General features: G+C 41.7%; 1 protein-coding gene across 14 annotated transcripts in view; it reads left to right on the forward strand.

Moving 5' to 3' along the window:
• Window positions 1-23666, forward strand: part of APBB2 (amyloid beta precursor protein binding family B member 2) — a 364010-nt gene that overhangs the window by 19048 nt on the left and 321296 nt on the right. For 11 of the 14 annotated variants that reach the window (XM_059923127.1, XM_059923130.1, XM_059923126.1 and 8 more), the window contains exon 2: window positions 8765-8910. The exons of the other annotated variants lie outside the window; for them this stretch is intronic. The gene's annotated coding sequence lies outside the window, so the exon portion shown is untranslated. The remainder of the gene's footprint in view (window positions 1-8764; window positions 8911-23666) is intronic. 14 annotated transcript variants of the gene reach the window in all.

The raw sequence follows: 23666 nt of genomic DNA on the forward strand, positions 1-23666 counted from the left end.
TCAGGGAAGATTAATTCACTTACATTTTGATGAAATAGTATATGAACAAAGAAAATGGTGGTAGAAAGTAGAAAGAGCATGATTAATTCTCAGGGTTTCAGAGTATCAGGGAAGGTTTCCCACATATGGGTTTTGGAGGTTGAATAGGAGTTTTCTAGGCAGCAAAGGAAAGAAAGAACATTAGGGAAAATGGGAGTAGTATATCCAAAGGCATGGAGTATTACCACCATGGCATGCACAGGAGATACACCCAGTGGTTACTCATAGTGGTACAAGAGTATAGGTCCTAGAGCCAGGATTCAAATTCTGCCACTTACTGCTGTGTCTCCTTAAGCTAATTTCTTGACCTCTCTGTGCCTCTGTATTTTCATCTTTTTTACTTATTCATTCATTCATTCATTCATTCATTCATTTATGGCTGTGTTGGGTCTTCATTTCTGTGCGAGGGCTTTCTCTAGTTGTGGCAAGTGGGGGCCACTCTTCATCGCGGTGCGCGGGCCTCTCACTATCGCGGCCTCTCTTGTTGTGGAGCACAGGCTCCAGACGCGCAGGCTCAGCAGTTGTGGCTCACAGGCCTAGTTGCTCCGCGGCATGTGGGATCTTCCCAGACCAGGGCTCGAACCTGTGTCCCCTGCATTGGCAGGCAGATTCTCAACCACTGCGCCACCAGGGAAGCCCCTGTATTTTCATCTTTTAAATAGGGATAACGGACTTTGGGAGGATTAAATGGGCATATTAATTTGAAGTCCTTAGATCAGTGCTTGCCCAAAATAAGTGTTTTAAAAAACGCATTGGCTCTAATTAATGTTATTACTCTTCAGTTTGCTAAAAGAAGACAAGGGCTAAGAGGGTTCTCTTAAGATTCTTAATCGAGTTCAGCGATTCCTGTGGGCTTGGATAAATGCTGCACCCTTGGGTGCGTATACTCTCTTGAAACAGCTTTCACCATTTGAACATTTGGGTTAGGAGGTGAAAAAAATACATTGTTTAAGTAGAGGAAAAAGTGATTAAAGTAGGCCAGACATTGGCACAAAGCTTTGTGCAGATTGCTGATTAGGCAAAATAAAAAAAATAAACCAGCATATTGAGCCAACATGGTTTTGTTTTTAGATCTGGTGAACCACCTGTATCTTTAAGCGATCAATTTAAAGATGGTTTGGTTTATTGTTAATTGTCTCCAAATTACCCAGTGACATCAGTCTATGTTCTAAACCAGGGTAAGTTTAGAAAAACCATCCCTGGAACGCAGCCCATTGGTGGTGCTGCTAAGTTGGCAGGTGTTCAGAGGTGAAAGGAGGCGTGTGGCCTCGGGATTTCTTTGGCTACACTTCTCAGAGCTGTGATGGCAAATGCATGAATGATTTCAGCTGTGGTCCAATCTACTTTTATTTTTAGTTTTTAAAGGGGGGTGTCATTTCCAGTTGTGGTTTTCTTTGATCATGAGAGTCAAATGTACTCATTATGACAAGACTTAGGCAGAAAGAAAATAAAAAGTAAACCATCACCAGAAATGTCAACATTTGGAGATAATAATTGTTAACACTTGGGGTAGAGCCTGCTAAGCCTCTTCCCACTTCCAAACAAATTAGGCCTTTCTCGACTGCAGGGGCAGTAAGGCCAGCAGTGGACACAGGGCAGGCTGGTGAGTGAGATTTTTGGGGAGATGTTTAATTAGAAAATTCAGGACAGAAACAACATAATGATGATCATGGAATTGTTTTACACTAAACTTGTTAAAAATGTTGGTGAAAAAAAAATGTTGGTGAAATAAGTGGTTGAAAAAAGGTTCTGTTTACTCACTAAGCATATTTTTTTTATAAGTTTATTTATTTAGTTTTATTTATTTTTGGCTGCATTGGGTCTTCGTTGCTGCACGTGGGCTTTTCTCTAGTTGTGGCGAGTGGGGGCTACTCTTCGTTGCGGTGCGCGGGCTTCTCATTGCTGTGGCTTCTCTTGTTGCAGAGCACGGGCTCTAGGTGCATGGGCTTCAGTAGTTGTGGCGCACAGGCTTAGTTGCTCCACGGCATGTGGGATCTTCCCGGACCAGGGCTCGAACCCGTGTCTCCTGCATTGGCAGGCGGGTTCTTAACCACTGCGCCACCAGGGAAGCCCATCATTAAGCGTATTTATTGAGTGCCAGTGAGATGCTAATGAACACAGCACAGCAGATAAAAATCTGAGCCTTTGTGGAAGTTGCATCCATTGTCAGGATTATAGACAGTAACTAAATCAAATAAATAATCGATATCATAAGGAGGAAGTACTGTGGAGAAAAATGAACCAGACCCGAGGGGTGGGGCGGTAAGGGGAAGGTGAGAAGGAGGGGATGTGATTTTATTTTATTTTATTTTTTAAATTGAAGTAGAGTTGATTTACAATGCTGTGCCAATCTCTGCTGTACAGCAAAGTGACTCAGTTATACACATATATGTATATATATACACACATTCTGTTTTTTATATTCTGTGTGATTTTAAATGGGGGGCAGTCAGGGAAGGCTTTACAGAGAAGGTGTTTGAATCAACACTTGAAAGAGGTGAGGGAGGGTGGCCTGAGCTGTGCATACTTGGGGAAGGAGTGTTCCAGGCAGTGGTGTTTGAGGAGCGGGAGGGTATCAGCGTGGCTGCAATGAGGAGAGAAGGAGTGGATGGGATCAGAGAGATGAAAAGTTGGGGTGAAGGTGCTGAAACATCCCTCTAGGGCTGGTTGGGCCATTGGAACAGCCTTGACTTTAATGCCAATTAAGATGTGAAGCCATTGGAGGGTTCCCAGCCAGGGGTAACTGTCTGACTTACATTTCACAAGGGTCATCCGGTGGCTGTATGAGAATAGATTTTAGGAGTGCTGGGTGGACTCAGGGAAATCAGTCCAAAGATGGTTGTGGTAATCTGGTTTGAGAGACGATGGAGAGTTGGACAAGGCCAGTAGCGGTGGAAGTGACTGGATTCTTAGTATATTTTCAAATTGGAGCCAGTAGAATTTATTGATGGGTTGAATGTGGGGTGTGAGAGAAAGGGAGGAGTCAAGGATGATTCCAAGGATTTTAGTCTGAGCAGCTGGAAGTATGAGGCTGCTCTGAACTGAGATGGAGAAGACTATGATTCCGTGGAGTAGGCTTTGGTGAGGGAGTGTCATGGTCTGAATGTGTCCCCCCACCAAATTCCTATGTTGGAAACCTTACCCACTAATGTGATGATACTAGGAGGTGTGGCCTTTAGATAAGGTCATGAGGGTGTACCCCTCATGAATGGGATTAGTGCCTTTATAAGAGTTATGAGAGAGCTTGCTAACCCTCTCTGCTCTCCGCCACGTGAAGATATGAGAAGTTGGCAGTCTGTATCCTTCCTGGAAGAGGGTTCTCATTAGACACTGGATCTGCTGGTGCCTTGATCTTGGACATCCAGCCTCCAGAACTGTGAGAAATAAATTTCTGTTGTTTTTAAGCCATCACTCTATGGTATTTTGTTATAGCAGCCTGAATGGATAAAGACAGGGTGGATCAGGAGTTCAGCTTTGAATATGGCAACTTGAGGTGTTTAATAGACATTGATTGGAGATACGGACCCAGCAGCTGGATCTAGGAGTCTGGAGCTTAGGGGAGAGGTCTGAGCTGGAGTTACAGGTTTGGGAGTATAAAGATCATCCAGGGAGGGAGTGAAGTTGGAGAAGTGAACTTGTTGCACTGACAAGTTAGGGTTGGGGAGATGAGAGGAAGCAGAAGCAAAGGAGACTGAGAAGGACTGGGCATTGATGGAGGAGTGTGATGTCTTAGAAGCCAAGGGAAGATGTATTTCAAGGGAGAGGTGTGATCAGCTGGGTCTAATCTAAAAATAAATCACACCTCTGTGTAAAACTGTAGTAATTATTGAAAACTTATGTTTTTTCTTTAGGTTTTATCTTATTTACTTCTCAAGATATACAGAATGAAGTATAAATGCCCCATTCTTTCTTCCTGCTCCCTGTAGGTAGCATTGTTAATAGTTAATAGTCTGGGTAACCTTCCAGATATGTGTATTTATATATCATATTGATATCTGTGTATCTATATCTATTTGTAAACTTTTGTCTTAACAAGATATTTCAAATATACGAATATCCCAATAAGTAAAGACTGATGTATTAGATCCTGATGTGACCATATTAAAGAAATGTGGCCACTCTTCTGGACGACTTAAAATTTATCTTTACTTCCTTATTATTAGAGTTCATACGCATACATCCACCTTCTTGCTTGTGTGCACACATGTGTGTGTTCTCTCTCTCTCTCTGTCTCTCCCCCGCCCTCCTCAGGCTCTTCCAACCTGCCCAAGGCTGTGCTATATTTTTCAGACAGCTGCAGTAACAGCAGAAACGGTGGTCCTGTTCCCAGCTGGGTCTTGGGAGAGCTGCAGAATTAATGATGCAGGGCTTCCCTGGTGACGCAGTGGTTGAGAGTCTGCCTGCCAATGCAGGGGACACGGGTTCGAACCCTGGTCTGGGAAGATCCCACATGCCACGGAGCAACTGGGCCCGTGAGCCACAATTACTGAGCCTGCGCATCTGGAGCCTGTGCTCCGCAACAGGAGAGGCCGCGATGGTGAGAGGCCTGCGCACCGCGATGAAGAGTGGCCCCTGCTTGCCACAACTAGAGAAAGCCCTCACACAGAAATGAAGACCCAACACAACCATAAAAAAAAATAAATAAATTAAAAAAAAAAAAAAAAAGAATTAATGATGCAGAAAACAGCAGCCTCCACAAGGAACGCGTGAAGCTTGCTGATGAAAGTAGCCTTGGGGAGTCCCAGGTTTCCATTTGGAGAGCTCAGGAATGCCAGTGGGAGGATCATCGTCTAGGAGAAAGTCTGAGGCTTTGGTGTTCTTCAGTCTTTACCTCAAATCCTAGCTCTGGCACGTAACTGATGATGGACCAGTCGCATCCCAGTTTTCTTCATCTACGGACTGGAGAGATCAATTCCCACCTTAAAAGGTTGTGAGGTTTGTAGGTGATAATGTGTGTAAGTAAAGTGCCTAAGAGAGGGCCTATCACATAGTAGGTTCCAATTACATTCATTCTTTCCCCCAGGTCTTTCTCATCTTTTTCCTGTTTTACTGTTAAGGTAATCAGTGGATGAAAAAGGTTTGCAGGTATATTATTTAAGTAAATATATTCTGGTTATCTAGAAAGGAATATTGAGATTAAGGAATTTTAATACATGAAGTAGTTGAACTGAGACTAGAATTCTACCAGTTTTTTGTTTTTGTTTTTTAAATCCAATTTCTTAGCCAGTAAGCTTTTATTTTTTTATTTTTGGCTGTGTTGGGTCTTCGTTGCTGCGTGCGGGCTTTCTCTAGTTGCGGCGAGCGGAGGCTACTATTCCTTGCGGTGTGCGGGCTTCTCATCGCGGTGGCTTCTCTTGTTGTGGAGCACAGGCTCTAGGCGTGCAGGCTTCAGTAGTTGTGGCATGTGGGCTCAGTATTTGTGGCTCATGAGCTCTAGAGCGCAGGCTCAGTAGTTGTGGTGCATGGGCTTAGTTGCTCTGTGACGTGTGGGATCTTCCTGGAGCAGGGCTCAAACCCCTGTCCCCTGCATTGGCAGGCGGATTCTTAACCACTGCGCCACCAGGGAAGTCCCTAGCCATGAAGTTTTAAAAGAATTTTACTGAAGGTGTGTTGAATTGTTCAAAATCCAGGACACATTTATTGCACTGTGCTAGGGCAGTGTACAAGGTGCTTAGGGGACAAAAGTGAGTGCGCCAACCCCAGCCTGTCTTCCTGGGGCTCACAGGTAAACAGTGTTAGCATATGGAGACCTGTTCCTTTAACACAGAAGCGGGATCAGTAAATTACATCTGGGGGGTTTTAGAGAAAGTAGGAGAGAGGAGATGACATACTATGTCAGGGCCACAGTTCTACACCTGAAGAATCTGGAGCCAGATTCTTCACGTCCAGAACATTTAGGTAATGACTTCCTCGGGCAAGCTCAATGTTACGTACATTACATACACATGTTCATAAATGTGCATTTACTTGTACTGAGGACTTCGGTCTGTTAAGATGCTTTTGTCGCTTGATTTTTGAAGTGGGCCTGTTTTGTTATCAGGTAGCTGTGGTGAGTGAGTTGTTTCGAGGAGGGGATTTGTTATCACTGTAAAGCTGCAGGGCTAGGAGAATTTAATTTACTCGTGAAATTTAAAAATTAAGGTATAGCTTCTACATAGGGAGGTACACAAATCTTAGATGTACAGCTGGATGAGTTTTCCCATGTGTATGCACCTGTGTAGCCATTAGCCAGATTATGATAGAGAACATTTCCATCCTTCCTGCAGCTTTCCTCTTGTCCCCTTCCATAGCGTATCCCTCCCGTTACCCCTCTGTCACTGTAGCTGAGTTTTCCCTGCTTTGTTTGGACTTCACATATTCGGAGTCATACAGTATGTGCTCTTTCATGTTGGTGCTGTAATGCTCAACCTCCCATGTTGTTGTGAGTTGCAGTAGTTCCTTCTTTTCCACTCTGTGTAGTCTTCCATTGTGTGAATGCACTTCCACTTATTCACATTACTGTCGACAGCCAGTTGGTTTCCCGAGTTTTGGCTATTGAGAATAATGGTGCCATGAATATTCTTGTATATGCCTTTTGGTGGACACGTACCATGCATTTCTTCTAGGTGTATTCTTAAGCATGGGATTGCTGGTTGTCCAGCCTTAATGGAGTCAAAGTGGTTGTTCGGGTTTACATCCCTGCCAGCTGTGTGTGATGCCACCACCTTTTAACCCTTTTAGGGCTTGCTGTGTTCCCCACCATCGTTAACAGCACTACCGTCCCCACAGGCACCAAAGCTGGAAATCTTCCTGCCTGTTTAAGATCCTTTTCTTTTGCCTTGTCCAGGTAGGTCATCAACAGGAATGACCAGTCTTCTGAAATGTCCCAGGAATCTGTTTTCTCTTTTCAGCCCCCAAATGTCTTCCAAATGGAGTGGAGAGCTGAACTTCAGCAGTGATAGTAATGAGGGTCTCATTAGGATTCATTTTTGCATGGTTTGATTGTTGGCATAGCGGTAAGGGATGGCACATTGTATTTTGGAACTTCCTGGATTCTCCTTAATGGCAAACAGGTAGCAGAGAACTGAAGCTTGCGGTTGCAAAGTGAGCATGCACAGGCACCCTGCAAAGTTAGCTGCATACCAGACAAATGAATAATAACATGCTAATTATTATCCTGCCTTGGAGAAGGTCTGGTAGAGTTACAGCTTCAGGCACTGTGTAAGACCTAGCTTTTTAAGCTGGCAAAACATTGATTACTATTTTTAGTTCAATTTCTACCATTAAAAAAAAGGTAGCATACTCCTTGCTACTCCTGGATGGTTTTATGTATTTTAATTAATGTTATCTTATTGCCTTTGTGCTCCGAGGCTGCTTTAGTGAAAGATGTAATTTCAGAAGGCTGATGAAATTAGATGGGTCTCACTGGGAAGACTCTGTTATTCATATTTATGGTTATAAAATATTTCAGGTACGTCTATGTATGACATTCCTGGGCTGTAGGCACACAGTGTTCTGAATCCATTTGTCTTAGAGTAGTTCAGACCAGTGGAACAGTAGTAGCTGTAGTTTAGGGGTTGTTGGTTTTGGTGTTAAACATGTCTTTACATTTTTCCCTTAGAATCTCATCATGCAGTGATATGTAAAGAAGTGAAAGTAATTCTATAAACCAAGCACACACAACCCTCCCAGCTTTATTACTTTATAGTCAGACCTCACATATTCTTGACTGAATTGGCATGAGATATGGAACCAGGTAGAAATCAGCTTTATTTGGGTCTGAATGAGTAGCCAACTGTGGAGCATGGAAAATATATTTTAAATCATTTGCCAGAGCTGAATGCAGTTAGTCTTGCAATAAAATGAAAGGCAATTCTCTGAGAAAGAAAAAATAATGTCTTGAGTGAGGCTTGAAATAAGATGCAGTCATTAAAGAGAAAGGCTATAATAAGCTATTTATTGTGATCAAATGCTGAGCAGGGTTTCTCATTAGTGGGAATTAAGAATTAACATATAAGGTGTCACAAAGCTATTGAACAGTGATTATACAGTATCTTTCCTACCTTAAAGGTTAGGGTCCTGAAAACCCTCTTGATGGTAGAACTTGAGGTTGCAAAATTTAAAATCCTAGGAGGAAGGGAAGAGTCAGGAGTATCAAGATAATAAGCGAATCTCAGGAACTTTGTACACAACTTTTTTCAAAGTTTCTCTGAAATCAAATAGCCATGTGTACTTTAGAAACCTCATGCCTAGTTTCATTGTGATAGCGTGTATTCCTTTTGCTTTGTGACTATATTAAGAGGCTTTTGTTTTATCCAGGGGCTAGTCTCCTATCCAAACAGTCAATGCGTTCCCTCCCCCCCCCCCCCCGCCCCTTTCCTTCCTTCCAATATTCCCATTTAGTCATTTCCTGTTTTGTAGCAGGTAGTATTTTAGGCTTTGGGACACATTGAACCAAAGTCCCTTCCCTCAATAAGATTACGTTCAGGTTGTGGAAGGTAGACAAGTGTCTCAGGGTTGGGTTTTCCTGAAGCAGACGCTGAGATGGAGTTGGGGGAACGAGATGTTTATTTGGGATCAGCACGGTGAACAGAAGGGGGTGGAAGCAGCATTGGGCCGAGGAAGAAGTTGAACTGTGATGCAGATTTGACATGACAGAGCCCCCAGCAGCCTGTGGAGACCTCTGGAGTGAGGTGGATTCCCTGGCAGAGGTTCCGGCACTGAGCGATGACCTCACTCCTTTCAGGTGTGTTACCAGGTGCGGCTGCCCCAGGAGGGGTGTGGCCTCCGGCAGGAAGCTCTCTGCCCTAAGGCTGACCAGCTGACCCCGAGGAGCTGGGCCCTGGAGCCCGTCTGTCTGCAGCTGCTCTGTGGATCTTCCAGTCTATCACAGTAAGTGTTTAAAGTATCTGGAGGTGACAGCACAGTGATGGAGAAAGATAAAGCTTGGGAGGGGAGTGGAGAGTGTTGGAGGGAGAAGGCCTTATGGAGGTATTTAAACAGAGATCTAAAGGAACTGAGGGCGCTGGGGCAGAGCAGGCCGGGCTATGGGAAGAGCCAGAGCAAGGGCCCTGAGGAGGAGTTTGTCTGGCCTTTTGGGGGAACGTCAAGGGGCCCAGTGTGTGAGTCGGGGTACAGTCATGTGGGGCCTTTGGGCTGTGGCACGGAGTTCACCTTTTATTCTGTGTGAGGTGGTGTATTAATTTGCTAGGGCTGCTGTAATAGAGTACTGCAGACTGCGGGGCAAAACAACAGAAATGTATTGTTTCACAGTTCTGGATGTTCCAAGTCCACGGTCAAGGTGTTGTAGGGTTGGTTCCTTCTGATAGCTGTGAGAGAGACTCTGTTCCATCTCTCTCTCCTAGCTTTTGATCATTTGCTGGCAGTAGTTGGTGTTCATCGGCTTGCAGGTCTCGGCCTTCATCTTCACATGGTGTTCTCCCTATGTGTGTGTCTTTGCGTCCAAATTTCCCCTTCTTATGAGGACAGTAGTCATATTGGACTAGGGCCCACCCTAAGGACCTCGACTGATTAATCTGTGATGACCCTCTTTCCAAATAAGGTCACATTCCGAGGTACTGGGGGTTAAGACTTCAACATACCAATTTGTGGGGGAAACACTTCAACCCACAGCAGGTAGGAAGCCCTTAGAGGGTTTTGAACAGGTTAATAATATAATCATCGGATTTATGTTTCACAGAGGATCACTCTGCTTTGCGGAGATGAGAATGAAGGGAGGAAGCAGAGGCATTGCTATAACTGAGGCAGGAGATGATGTTCGCTGTGCCAGGTGCTAGAGGTGGTAGTGAGTGACCAGGTTCTAGATATAAGGTAGAGCTGTTATCCCGTTAGATTAGATTAGATGTGGAGAGAAGAGGGGAGAGAAAGAGAGGAAACACACGCAGAGGCAAGGATGGCTCCTGAACAACTGGAAGAATGGAGTTGCCATGTCCTGAGATGGGCAAGGTTTTGGGAGGAGCCAGTTAGGTGGTAATAGTAGGAATTTGATTTAGGACTTAAGTTTGTGATGCCTGTTAGACACTCATGTAGAGAAGCTGAGCAGGCAATTGGATACATGAGAGATTCTGGAATCCAGAGTTCAAAGATGAGAAGGGACCAGCAAAGAAGACCCTAGAAAGAGGAGTCAGTGAGGTAGAAAGTGAACCCAAAGAAAGAGCGGGGGCAGGGTTTCAGAAGGCATGTAATGAATATGTTTCAAGACAGAGTCATCATCCAGTAGAATAAGGATTCAGATTGACCACTGGCTTCGGCAACATGGAGGCCATTGGTGACTTGGACAAGAGCAGTTTTGACAGAACGACAGGGATGAAAGCCTGATTGGGGTGAACTCAGTGGGAAGAGAGAAAGTAGAGGCTGTAAATATAGGCAGCTCTTAATTTTACGACTAGCTTGCTGAGGCTGGGGGCCCACGTTCACCCCAGAGGTACAGAGTAACCAGGATGCTAGAAAGGGGAAAACCTTTGGGAAACCTTTATGTAACTGTCTTAGAATGGAGGTCAGGTACTTCTCAGGCTCCCTCCCCTTTTCTTTTACAGGGTTATTTAACCTTAACTCTGCTCGGTGATAACAACTTCATGCCAAAGTATGTTACGTTAGCCCCTCTCAGACAAGTTTTAGCTCCTTTCCTCCTAACAGGATAATACAGTAATACTGAGTTCTTGAGGGGTGAGTAAGGCAGTGTTAGGGTTATATAGGATTAGTCATGAATTTATAAGGGAAGAAAAATTTGACCTGAAAGGAAATTTATCTGGGATTCACTTGCTTGAATAAGGAAAATGAAGAAATTGTACATAATTAGCCCTCAGGATAATTTACATCCAAAAACAATTTTAGTAGCGTCTCAATTTCATCCTTCGCATATCTTAAAATCAAGAATTATGAGTAAGGTGTAATTGACAGACTTGAATATCATCTCCTCTCATCTTCCCAGTCTACCAAGGTAAGGAAGCAGAAGACCCCAAAGGGCAACTGCAGTAGTTAAACAGAAGGGCCTTGGGTTGTATCCGCACCTCCTCAGTGACTCAGTGAAGCCATTAGGAAAAGCTCTGTGCACCTGCTGGGAACTGAATGTAGGCGAAGGTGTGAACTTAAACTTTCAGGGAGACCTGTACAATTTCAGAATCAAAGGAGATATTAAATGCTTTGTTTCTACAAGGCCATATTAGGTCTGAATCTTTTAAACATAAATGATAGAATTAAATTTGATCATTAATGTTCTCCCTTCTTTGAAGGGCACACCTATTCTATTAACTCACAGGATTCGCAAATGTGATTATTTTGTGAGATGAAAGGGATTTTTTTCTTTCAGGGGTTTATTCCCTTCTACTGGGTTCACAGAAGAAAATAAAAGGTGGGGGGGGGGGAGTGGAATTAAACTGCACAACGAGAAGAGCTTTAGATTTAATAAAAGAGAAGCTTTTCCTAATGAGGCTCCTTGAGGCTGGTCGTGGCTTCTCTGTGGGATGTATAAATCACTGCCTCGTCGATGGTCAAGGTGTGGAAAGGCAGAGCAATCGGGAGACTTAAATGGGGGTGGGGAGGCCCCTCGGTCCATTGGAAGATATAAGAAAACACCTGGGCAAGTTTCACTCTACTTTTAAAGACCCTCATGCAAGCAAACCAGCACAACCCCACCATTCTGCAGGTTTACTTAGGCTTGTTCAAGACCCGTGGGACCACGGTGTTTGAAAGCAGTTGTGTCCGTGTAGGAGATCGTGAGGTAGAGACAGACATACAGCTTTATACGGATTCACAGACCCAAGCCTTTGCCCTCGAGACAAACGATTTCTCAGGTTTTTGTCCACTCCTCTTGTTATTGTGTTCTTGCAACTTTCCTTTTTGTCTTACCTGAGATTGGCCTCTTAAATTCAGCAATGAAATTTAGGTGGGAAAGAAAGAGGAGGATTGAAATTAGTTGGGTAGTGTTTCTATTAAATCCTGTAATGAGTTAACATTATGGAATACTGTTTTGTCTTCTTTCCCCCCGAGGCTGTAAAATATTGTCATTTCCAAGATAAAGGAAGATTCCTAGGCTGCTGTCTTCCTTTCTTCTGAATTCATATATAATCTCGCATTATTAACCCTTTGCGGCTCTTTTTTATGCCAGTGTATGTGTTATGGGAAATTTTAAATAAAGCCAGCTGTGTTAAATAGTCATAGAATTGATTTTCACTTGTTTAAAGTCTTTGGTAATTTATCTTCAGGGAGTGTTAATACGGCAGTAATTCTGCATTACATTTCTTGCACCAACATTTAATTGATACTATATTTCACGAGGATTATTGCAGGTTTATTGCTGTAGTATTTAGAGTTGTGGTTCTGTGCTAGTAATTCAGAGGAATCGGATTCCTGAATCTGTTGTTTCCATTTTAATTGAGCTGACAAGTTTGAGAAGGGCCGATAACTGTTTAAAAGACCTGGTGTACAAAAACCATTTTGGTGGAGTAGACCTGGAGATACTTTGCTTGTGGCTGTCGTTGTGTGAGTCTTTTTTTTTTTTTTAATGATGGTACGTAAATTTAATCTGTATTCCTTTTCAAAATGATATGAAAATTGATAAAATCTATATTATTTTGGTGGATATTGGTGGCTGCTTTACTTCTTAATTAAGGTACCTGGGATATCTCAGACTGTGTGAATGGCAGCAGTTGTACTGCTTTTTAAAGCAGACTGATTTACATTGTTATTCTCTTTTAGAAACTGCAGTAGTTTTTCAAACCACTAGGACACCAGTATTCTAACTGTGCAGTTCTCATTGGAACCTCACACAGTAGGACAGTTAGTAGGTGCTCACTATTATATTGAAAGAACAAATAAATGTCTGTACAATGAAAGACATTTTGTTGAGTAAATACAGATGTCCATGCACTGGAAATGGCACATATATGACACAGTAGTGGGCCCTGAAGGAAGGAGGAAGGTTTGCCCATCAATCACAGTCCTTAATAAATAGTGGTTTAATGATTGAAAAGCAGGAAAAGAGGTCGGAGGCAGTTCTAGGTGAGTAGAAGGAAAGAGTAAAAACCACAGAGGCTGGAAAGTGCGAGGCCAGGCCGAGGTCTTAGTATGTTTTATTGGATTTAACTTGGGCAGAAGAATATTCTGGAAGGAACTCCAGACTAGGCGTTGGCACTTTGGTTCTTTGCCACTGAATGTGACCTTGGGTGGCTCTGAATTTTGGGCCTCTGCCTTCCCTAAAGGCTTACTGTGAGGCTCAGATGAGAAAATTTATATGAGTGTTTTACAAGCCATGAAGGGTCATACCTATGAGGTGTTGCTGTGAGCCTTGATGGATGCTGAGGGTCATTCATTCATCCATCAAATACTTACCGCCACCTGCAGCAGGCCATGCCTTGTGATAGACAGTGGTGGGTAAAATGCAAGCCTTACCTCCTGGGTTTTCATTCTAGTGGTGAGAAAGGTATTAACCAAACAGTCACTCAAGTATGTAATTACAAACTGTGGTAAATACTGTGAAGTACAGTGTGCTAGTGGCTCATTTAGTCTGGTTCTGGGGTCTGAGGGTTACCCTGTACTGTGTGGAGTCGTTAAGGTTCTTGCAGGGAGTGACTTAAACCCAGCATTGCTTTAGGAAGTTTCCTCTAGTGGATAGGATGGATTGACGAAGGGTTGGAGCCTGGGAAAACACTTAAATGAAGCTACTGTTATAGATATCATACATCTGTCATAGGACATATATATGTCATATTTTGGAATTATTTTAATGTTTTAAATGTTTAATGTTGATATTTTCATGTGCAGTTTTCTAGGGTCTTGATGTTGTTTGGTTTTCATTTGGTATATTAGTGAACATCTATGTTTAGTTAAACATGAAGTTACCATGAAATATTAGTGAACACATATAGGTTCTTGTGTGTGCCAGAGACACTGTGCTTAGTGCCTTATATATATTGACTCCTATTAACTCTCAACAGCCACATGAGGTGCTGAGACCATGTTATCCTCATTTTGCAGATGAGGAAACTGAACCTTGCTCGAGGATATACAGCTGGTGAGTGGGACTTGGACCCAGGCCATCTAGTTCTGATTATACATTCTTAATTACTTCGTTATCACCTTTTCACTTAAAAAGAAAGAATTAATTTAACGTTCTGTAAGAGAAGGTAAAGATGCCAGTAAAGCAATCTTTACATAAACACTGTGAATCCCTTGTCTCAATATATTTCCTTTGTGTTTTTTAAAAATAATTTTTTGCTAATCACAAAATAAGGAAGAAAACCTATTTTAATGCAAAAAATTTTTTTAAAGTTATATTGTGGTTTTCTCATTTTGCCAGGAGGAATTATAAAACTTTGATAGTCCTTGACATTGCTTTGTAGGCTGCATGTCTCCCCATTTTTTCCTTTGTTTCATAACCAGAATAACTATCAGCCAAGTGGGTGAGTGTCCAGATCTGTCACTGTAGTAGATTTTATGTTTGCTTCTTGCCTTACATTGCCCATAAGAGCTTCAGTCCATTTCAGTTGTATGTTTAGTTCCAGGGCAGTAGAATCTTAGAGTGGGTAGCACCTGTGGTGTGTGTACATCCGCTGACTCCCAGAGATCACAGATGGGGACCCGAGAATTAAAGCAAACAGGGTCATGGTGCTAATTATCGGTAGAGCCACAGTTGGAGGGCAGGACCCGGGACATCGGCCCAGTGTCCCTCCACAGCATGGTTTAGGCTTTGCGTGTGGAGGGTAGCGGCATACGCCACCCCAAAATACGACTGTAGGAGTTGAGGACGTGCCACCTCCGAATATGCCACTTTGATGTATTGATTATTCTGAACTGTAGGCACTTGAAAAAAACACTAAAGGCAAGGGAGAGGCTTTGACCCAACTCCCCTTATCTGAAAACAGATCCTCCAAAAGGAACTTAGTTGTCGTAGATCCTCACTCCAGGAGCTTCGTCAACCAGAGAGGGCTGACTCTTATCGCGGGAGAGGAGCCTAGGTGTCGACACCACCCCCAGACAGACTTCGTCACAAACCATCATATGTCCCGCCTAATCTTCTAAGGGCCCATTCATCTTTCCAGAAAATCATTTACTTTCCGCTAAGAGGCCAGCTTCCCCCTCCCCTTTCCCTATTATGATGGTGTTTAAGTCTGAATTCTAAGGCACCTCCTTGAGTTATTCATTTTCCTCTGGGTATCTTCCATGTATACAAAGTATACATGTTAATAAGTTTCTGTTTGTTTTTCTCTTGTTAATCTGTCTTTTATTACAAGGGTTTCAGCTAAGAACTCAGAAGCATGGAGGGAAAATTATCTTTCCTCCCCTACAGGGTTCTATGGCCCCCCCTTTTTTTTTTTTTTGCATATTGTTTCCGTTCTATTTCATTTGCGTAGTATAATTGACAGTGAAATTTTGTATTAATTCAGCCAAGTCCCAGTGCTTTGAAGTGGGGGTAGGACTATTAGTTCAAAATGAGTTTTTGTTCAAATTATTTCAATTTGAGTATTAATACAATCTTAAATTTTTTTCCCTATAATTTTAGTTTTTTCAACCCAATAATGCTAGATGAGACTTACTATGTTAATTTCCCTCATCACACTATTGTACTTTTCATTTGTTTAGCTTATTTTTCCTAACGCTAAATTAAAACTTTAATCCTGTGGGCCAATGTGGATAAGCTGTAAAAAAGTCTGAGTTCAGAATTAAACTAAACCTATGGCTTTGGCTTAGTTTGGTTTATGGTTCAAAACAGCTTTCTATATTGATAGTAAGAGAAAATGTTTTGCAGTATCTCATAAAGGACTTTTTATATATTACTTTTTGATTCTGTGCTTGTTTCTTGACCTTTGCAAGAAAGTCCCCTGAGGGCTCTGCTTTTATTTGGTTAATGCTGTTAACTGCTAAAAAGCATATTCTCTGTAGGAATTGGGTGTGGGTATAACGTTACTAAAAAGAGACATAGGCTGTGCAATTTCACAAATTGTTTCATTTTCTTTATGTGGTTAGAACCTCTTTTTGGGGTCCTTATACTTTTTGTGATTGGTGTATCTTTCTGTACATTGTATTTTGTCCCCGTTTTATCATCTACCAGTTATGTCTCAGTGATAGAGCCAGGAGGCCAGAATCTCTTGAATATTCTGTGCAGAATTTTGTGTTTACAGGATAAGCTCTCTTATCTGGGATTATCATGACCAGCAGCTGCTCAGTTGAAGTGGAGAAGTGTAAAAAAAAAAAATGCTACATTTATATCTTAAGCATTTTATTTTAAGTTCAAACATATAAATGTACATCTGTTTGCTAATTTCTGAGGTAGGACCTGGTAAGTGGTTTCCATGTTGTTTTTTGCACATAAACCATAACCTGTGACATCTGGTCCACCTGGTTTTCGGTTTGGCTTGCTTTTAAAGTGTTATAGGAACTTCAGGATACTTGTGCACTATGAATGTAGAATCCTTCCAGATTTTTCTGATTTGCCTCCCCATCCTTTGCCACTTCTTCATGCCTAATGTAACAGCAGTTATTTTAGTTACTCTTTTATTGTGTTATTCCACAGTATTCAGATGTTCAACTTCGTTTTCATAGAAACATTTTTTCTGAACTCATATTTTATGTATTTATATACAATTATGTGTTTGGGTACAAATAAATTAAATTATAAGAACAACTGGCATAAATAGAAGTAAACACAGCTGACCCTAGAGGAGGATACACCTTTGCTGGTGGGAGCACATCACTGCTTCTTAAGCTATATATGGTGAAGGTCTAGTCTTTTTATTTTCAAGCTGTCATGGACCTATACTTTTATTAACAAAAAAGGAAAGAAATAAAAAAGACATGATATGCAAGCCTTAATTCTTTTTAACATTTTAGAAACAACATAAATAAAATTACATCTCAGTAAGTACAAACACAACAAATATTGTGGGAAAAAATTACAAAATCTGTGCATGTTCTTCAGAAGCATGCGTGTAGGCAGTTCACATAAAGAATCACTATTACTCTAGTTAATTTGTTAATCCAGTTATAACTAAACAAAATTTGTGAGTAAAATGGTGATGCTCCACATTAAATACTCTATGTATACTTTTAACAAACTCTGTGTATATCAGTGTTTAAGATTTTTAGTGTCAGAAATGAACTTCTTGCTTGTTTATCTACTCTAGGCTGGGTTAGTGATAGCTTATCTTGGGGTTAATGAATAATGTATATCTAAACTGGTTGTGGGTTTGTTTTAATAACACTCATGGTAGAGGAACTGGCCTTGTAGAGGGATGTTGATGAAGATGAAAAAAGGCAAAGCAGTTTCAGCAAGCTCAAGATCTTCATTTTTCACTTTTCTTCAAAATGAAGCAAGGGATGCTCTAGCGTCGAAATTCACCTTCAGTTCTTCCTCCGTAGCCAGTTCCAACTTGTCCTTTAAACTTATGGTCAAATTTAAATGATCTTGTGATGAAAAAAAGGATGTGGATTTTTAATACATTTATATTAAACTGTATTAACAAAGTAACCTTAAACCATCCCTCGTGGTCACACGGTTCTACAGCACTTGACTAGTAGGCAGCTCGTGCCTCATGCAGCTCACCTCACAAGGTCAACACCGCCAGAACTGGTCACTGAGATGAGTTCACTATTCATGCACTTGGATGTGGCAACTGTGTGTAATGACTACCCACGTTTGTAAATGCTCACTCTCCATTTCCTGGGCAGCTGGTAACAAATAGTTTGCAGACTGGCACCCATCTCTGGACCACACCTTGAGAAGCCCTGGGCTCAGGTAGCACCTCTTACTAGCTGTGAGCCTCTGGTGTGCTGAAACATCAGTTGTTATGCTCTACAGAGGCAGTGGGATGTGCTGATTAATCAGGCAAGTAGGTTAAAGGGGAGAGCAGTTAAGAGAGCTGCTTTTGTATAAACACCCCTGCCCCCCAACCAAGGTTCTTAGCTTTCATGAGAGTCACAGTATCAGATGTGCGTGTGCGCATATTTGTATGTATTATGTGTCTGTTTATCGAATGACTGTGAGGATAGGGATCATGCCGTCATCTGAAGGAGTTCACGACATGCCTCCCAAAATGTGCCGCTTTGGTATATTGATTGTTTTAAACTAAAGGCTCTTGAAAAACAGCAAATGCAGTGAGAGACTTTCTCTGAACTCCCCTTATCTACCTAAAGACAGACCCTCCAAAAGGAACTCAGTTGTCACAGATCCTCTCCCCAGGAGTTTCATCAACAGGGGAAGATTACCTCTTCACATACACCACACCCAGACAGACTTTATAACGAACTGTCATGTCTCCCATCTATTTTTCTAAGGGCCCATTCATCTTACCTAAAAGTCATTTACTCTCCCCTGAGAGGCCAACAAACATCCCTCCCTTTCTTTCCCGTATTACGATGGTATATAAACTCTCAAATTGCACTGCTTTTTTTTTGGGTACTCACTTTATTTTTCCTGTGATGTCCCCATGTGTGTACTATTAAAAATGAATAAATTTGTAGACCTTTTCTTCTGTTAATCTGCCTGTTCTCAGTTTATTTTGAAGATCTGGCTATCGAACCTAGGAGGGTAGAAGGAAAGTCTCCCCTCCCCCCATCTTTGTCCATCTTTGAATTACCCACTGGGCTTTGCATGCAGCTGCTAGATATGGCTGCATATTATATATATATATATATATCTGGAAGTTCAGTGGAGACATTTTCTAGAGCCAAGTTCTTTAAAGTGTAGTTTTCTTCTAAGGAAACAGCACAGTTGAATTCTCATTTCTCCTCTGGTTTCCTTTGCCTGAGTATATTGCCAGGGCCCAGGAGAATTTAGCTGCTGTTACAGTGAAACATATCTTGAAAAAATGATCAGTTTGGGTGTTTCAATGCCCCACTTTTATCTTTTCACTAACTTAACAATTGTGAATGATTTTAAATCCTCCTATGAACAAGGACTGCTCAGGATAGCTGTGATTTATCCTACTTTCATGAGTTCATAGTTGAGGTAGAAGCAAGTTTTTCAAGCAAATGAAATTTTGGCCATAGTTAAAACTCATTTTCATGAAAGTTATTAGTGGAGTCTTTGTTGTTTGAAAAAGGAGCAAATGCCCTTGTTGTAATAACCAGGTGTTTGAAAGAGAAGGCAAACAATAAAGGCTACAGAGGGAAGTGAAAATGTACTGATGATGAGTATAGATTTATCTCAGAGTAAAAAAAGTGTAGTGTGTTAATTTTAGAAGCATTTTCTTTCTTAATGTTTTACCTTGCAGTTTGAAGTTTCTCAATATCCTAAAAATGAGCTGACTTGACAGTCAAAAGTGTCATTGAAAAAATGACAACTTGGCATCTTTTGCTAGGCTTTTTTCTCCTCCATCAGGTGAAAGAAAAAGCAGTTGTAGATTTCAAGCATATTTAGAGCAAAGGCATTGTGACGTAATTCTTTTTTTTTATAAATTTATTTATTTACTTATTTTTGGCTGCTCTGGGTCTTTGTTGCTGCGCGCGGGCTTTCTCTAGTTGTGGCAAGCAGGGGCTACTCTTTGTTGCGGTGCGCGAGCTTCTCATTGCGGTGGCCTCTCTTGTTGCGGAGCACAGGCTCTAGGCTCGTGGGCTTCAGTAGTTGCAGCACGCGGGCTCAGTAGTTGTGGCTCGTGGGCTCTAGAACACAGGCTCAGTAGTTGTGGCACGCGGGCTTAGTTGCTCCGTGGCATGTGGGATCTTCCTGGACCAGGGCTCGAACTCATGGCCCCTGCATTGGCAGGTGGATTCTTTTTTTTTTTTTTTTTTTTTTAAGCACTTTTCTTTTTTTTTTTTTTTATAGCTACTTTATTTATTTATTTTATTTTTTTTTATTTTTGGCTGTGTTGGGTCTTCGGTTCATGCGAGGGCTTTCTCTAGTTGAGGCAAGTGGGGGCCACTCTTCATCGCGGTGCAGGGACCGCTCTTCATCGCGGTGCGCGGGCCTTTCACTATCGCGGCCCCTCCCGTCGCGGGGCACAGGCTCCAGACGCGCAGGCTCAGTAGTTGTGGCTCACGGGCCCAGCTGCTCCGTGGCATGTGGGATCTTCCCAGGCCAGGGCTCGAACCCGTGTCCCCTGCATTAGCAGGCAGATTCTCAACCACTGCGCCACCAGGGAAGCCCGGCAGGTGGATTCTTAACCACTGCACCACCAGGGAAGTCCCAGTAATTCTAATAGCTATCACATAATGAGTGCTTACCGTATCCATATGCTTGACATACTATGCTTCATTTAAACCCTGAAAGAAGCCGAGGACTTGGGCAGGATCATCCACCCCTGTGTCTGAAGTGCAAAATACTGTGCTAGACATTGGGATGTGGTGGTTTGCAAACCAGACTTAGTCCCTGCCCTCTGGTTGCTCCTAATCTAAACAGGAGACCAAGAGCCTTTATGTAATTAGAAGTGGTGGTAGGTTCTATGAAGAGAAATCATAGGGTGCTATGAGAACACCACCAAACAGAGGGCGCTCATTAGTTCTCAAGGTTGGTCAGTGAAAGCTTTGCTGATTAAGTGTTATTTAAGCTGAAACCTGAATGATATTGATGAGTGGAAGTTAGCTAGGCTAAAGTGTGTGTGTGTGTGTGTGTGTGTGTGTGTGTGTGTGTGTATGTCGGGGTAGAGGGGTGGGAAGACATTCTAGACAAAGAGCACAGTTTGCACTGAGTCTTTGGAGTGAAGATCAAGGCTGACTCAGGGACTGGAGAGTGCAAGGGGGAGGGACCCTGATGAAGTGTGGGGTAGCGGGCAGGGCCCAGGACACCAGGCTGCCACCCGGATTTTGGTTTCTATTTTAAATGCAACGGGAAAACTATCTAAGAGTTTTAGGTTGGGGAAAGACATGGATAGGATTACCTTTTATAAGGATTGTTCTAGGCCACTGTGGATATAGGTCCTAGGGGAGCCATATAAAAAGGTTATTCAGTTGAAACCAACAGGCTGCTAAACCTTTGCTGAGTTTTGTATGAGTTTGGCTCTTGGCCCTTGGCTGTTTTGTCCTCCATAATCCTTTATTCAGCAAGATTCAAAGCTGGCTGCTGACATCTCCTGCTTTACAAGATGACTGTACCTTGAGTACATTCTTTTTGTTGGGAGCTGCCTGTTAATCTTTGGAAGAAAGTGTGGGCAGTAACAATCTTTGGGTGTTACAGGCTTGCAGAATGGTTGTTGGGCAGGGCCCATGGCAAGTAGGTCTTTATCACCATAGTTTGGGGTCTGGCTCTCAGCTTTAATAACCTGGAGAATCAGTTCTTTTCTCAGCACCACCTGTAAGGTGATTGGACTCTGGAGATTGGGCTTTTGTTAACTCAAATCGTAAGAGATTCATGTAAACTAAAATATCAGATGGTTAATGTTAAAGACTAGAGCCAGAAAGGGGTCTGGACATGAGTTCTGGAGGGAAACCTACCCGGGAAGCCAAATGAGAGTGACGTCATGCATTGGTTAGATCTCGATAAGGGCCATCTCTGCAGAGGAGACGAGACCCCTTAGTCAACTGGACATTCATAGACGTTGTACAGGTTTTTGCTGCTTTTGGTTTCTTTTTCGTTGGTTCATACACTTCCTTATCTATTTAAAATTTTTTAGTGTTTTAAACTTTTTATTCTGAAATAATTTTAAGCTTTCCAAAAAATAGCAAAAAGTACAAAGAATTCCTTTACATTCTTCATTTAGATTTTCTAAATGTAAGGGTCTTACATGATCACTGTACAGTGATCAAAAATCAGGGACTAAACATTGATTTAATATTATTATCCAGGGACCTTATTCAAATTTTGCCAGTTAATGTCCCATTAATGTTCTTTTTGGTCTAGGATCCAATCCAGGATTACATGTTACATTCAGTTGTCATAGTGCCTTAGTCATCTTAATATGGAGCAATGCCTCACCTTTCTTTGTCTTTCATAACCTTGACACTCTGGAGAGTAGTGGCCAGTTATTTTGTAGAATGCCCCTCATTTTGGGTTTGTTGGCTGTTCCTTCATGACTGAATGAAGGTTATGCATTTTTGTTAAGAATATTATGGAAGTGATCTTGTGTGCTTCTCAGGGCCTCATATCATTCCTCGGTTTTTAACTATAAAGTAATTTATTTGTTCTTCCTTCCAAACGGATATGATAGTATTAAGTAGGCTCAAGCTTCTCAAACTTCAGATAATGTGGACCTCTGAGACTATGTCTGGGGGCACACATTGCAGCTTGAGAAACACTAACAAGAGTTAAATGCTGTCATTTTGAGTGATCTTGGTACCAGCATGCTTATAAATGCAGTTGCAGGAATTGAGATTACTTGACTGTAAGAAGGTTGGCATGTGAATGGCCTAAAGTATGCTTATATTATTGTGTATTAATTTTTAAAAACATCAAAAAAAAAAAAAACAAATAGAAAGTTTCTAGATCTCAGACTCCTGGGGAAAATGTCCCTGGACCCTCCATTGAGGGAAGCTTTGGAGGAGGCTATGACTCCTTTCTGACTGCCTCATTTACCAGATCTTGTTAAGGGTTTTAGGAGTTCCCTGGGCTTGAACTGATTATTCAGGGTGGGTACCTCCCCCCCTCCCCCCATAACCTACTCACCTCACCTATTATACATGGGCTTCTGACTTAGAGTAACCTCATTCTGTTTTAGGGCTGTTTTAGATTCATAAACGAAATAAAACTAGTCAACATTTTTCTTAACAAAGTTCATTCTTTCCTAATTCCTTCCATTTCTAGTTTTATCTTTAAAACCTACAGTAATATTTTGTTTTCCTTTTTTTTCTCTGTTCATTTTTGGCTTTTCACCCTGGTAAAATACTATTAAAATAAATCAGCTAAATTTTAGCATAAATGTAGTGAAAGCCAGCAGTTGAAATGATTGCAGCTTGAAAAATGTTAGATGGAGGCACTTTAGAAGAAAGATTTCACTGTATCACAGGCTGCTGCTTTGAAATAACTCATGTTTCTTTCCCACCTCTAAACTGTCATTTTTCCAATTCTCCTTTTTTGGAAGCTTCAGTATTCAAAGGTTTGACAACAATTTAGGAAAATGAAATCACTCCTTACTGTGTGTGACATTTGCTTGAAGATAATTCATTTGGCTCAAAATTGACAGTTGCTGAAATGAGTGAAACAATGAAATGTTTGCATGGGTTCATTGTTTGAAGGAAGGAAATCCATCAAGGTGGCCATTTAATTGCAGGGCTCTGAAAGCCTTTATCTGAATATATATCTTTGCTTGGATATTTTCTTCTTCAGTTTCATGGAGAGTTTTATGTAATGATTGGAATTCTTGGTACCTTTGCCTGTGCTGTATCCTACCTCCATCTTTGTCCATTCTTCCACCTTACTTTGGGTTGGTAATCAGTTTCCAGTATCAGGTAGAATAGATTCTATTGTAAATGGCAGAAAATTCAACTCAAATAGGCTTAAGCAGTAAAGAGTATCTGTTGGCTCAGTGAACTAAAAAGTAGAGATGACATACCAGGTTTAGGTATGGTTTGAACAAGGCTGTGGTTTCATTGCTCAGCTCTTTAGGCCAGTGCTTCTCAAGCTATCTGAGGAAAGGAATTTTTTAAGAAAAAATTCTAAACCAGTGCAGATCAGTACTTTTATAAAATACAGTACAAACACAAGTGAATTACTAGAAAAATGAAATTTAAAAAGACAAATATATCCCATATTTTTAAAGTTA

This window comes from Balaenoptera ricei, chromosome 5 (genome assembly GCF_028023285.1).
Source record: "Balaenoptera ricei isolate mBalRic1 chromosome 5, mBalRic1.hap2, whole genome shotgun sequence".
NCBI lineage: Eukaryota > Metazoa > Chordata > Mammalia > Artiodactyla > Balaenopteridae > Balaenoptera > Balaenoptera ricei.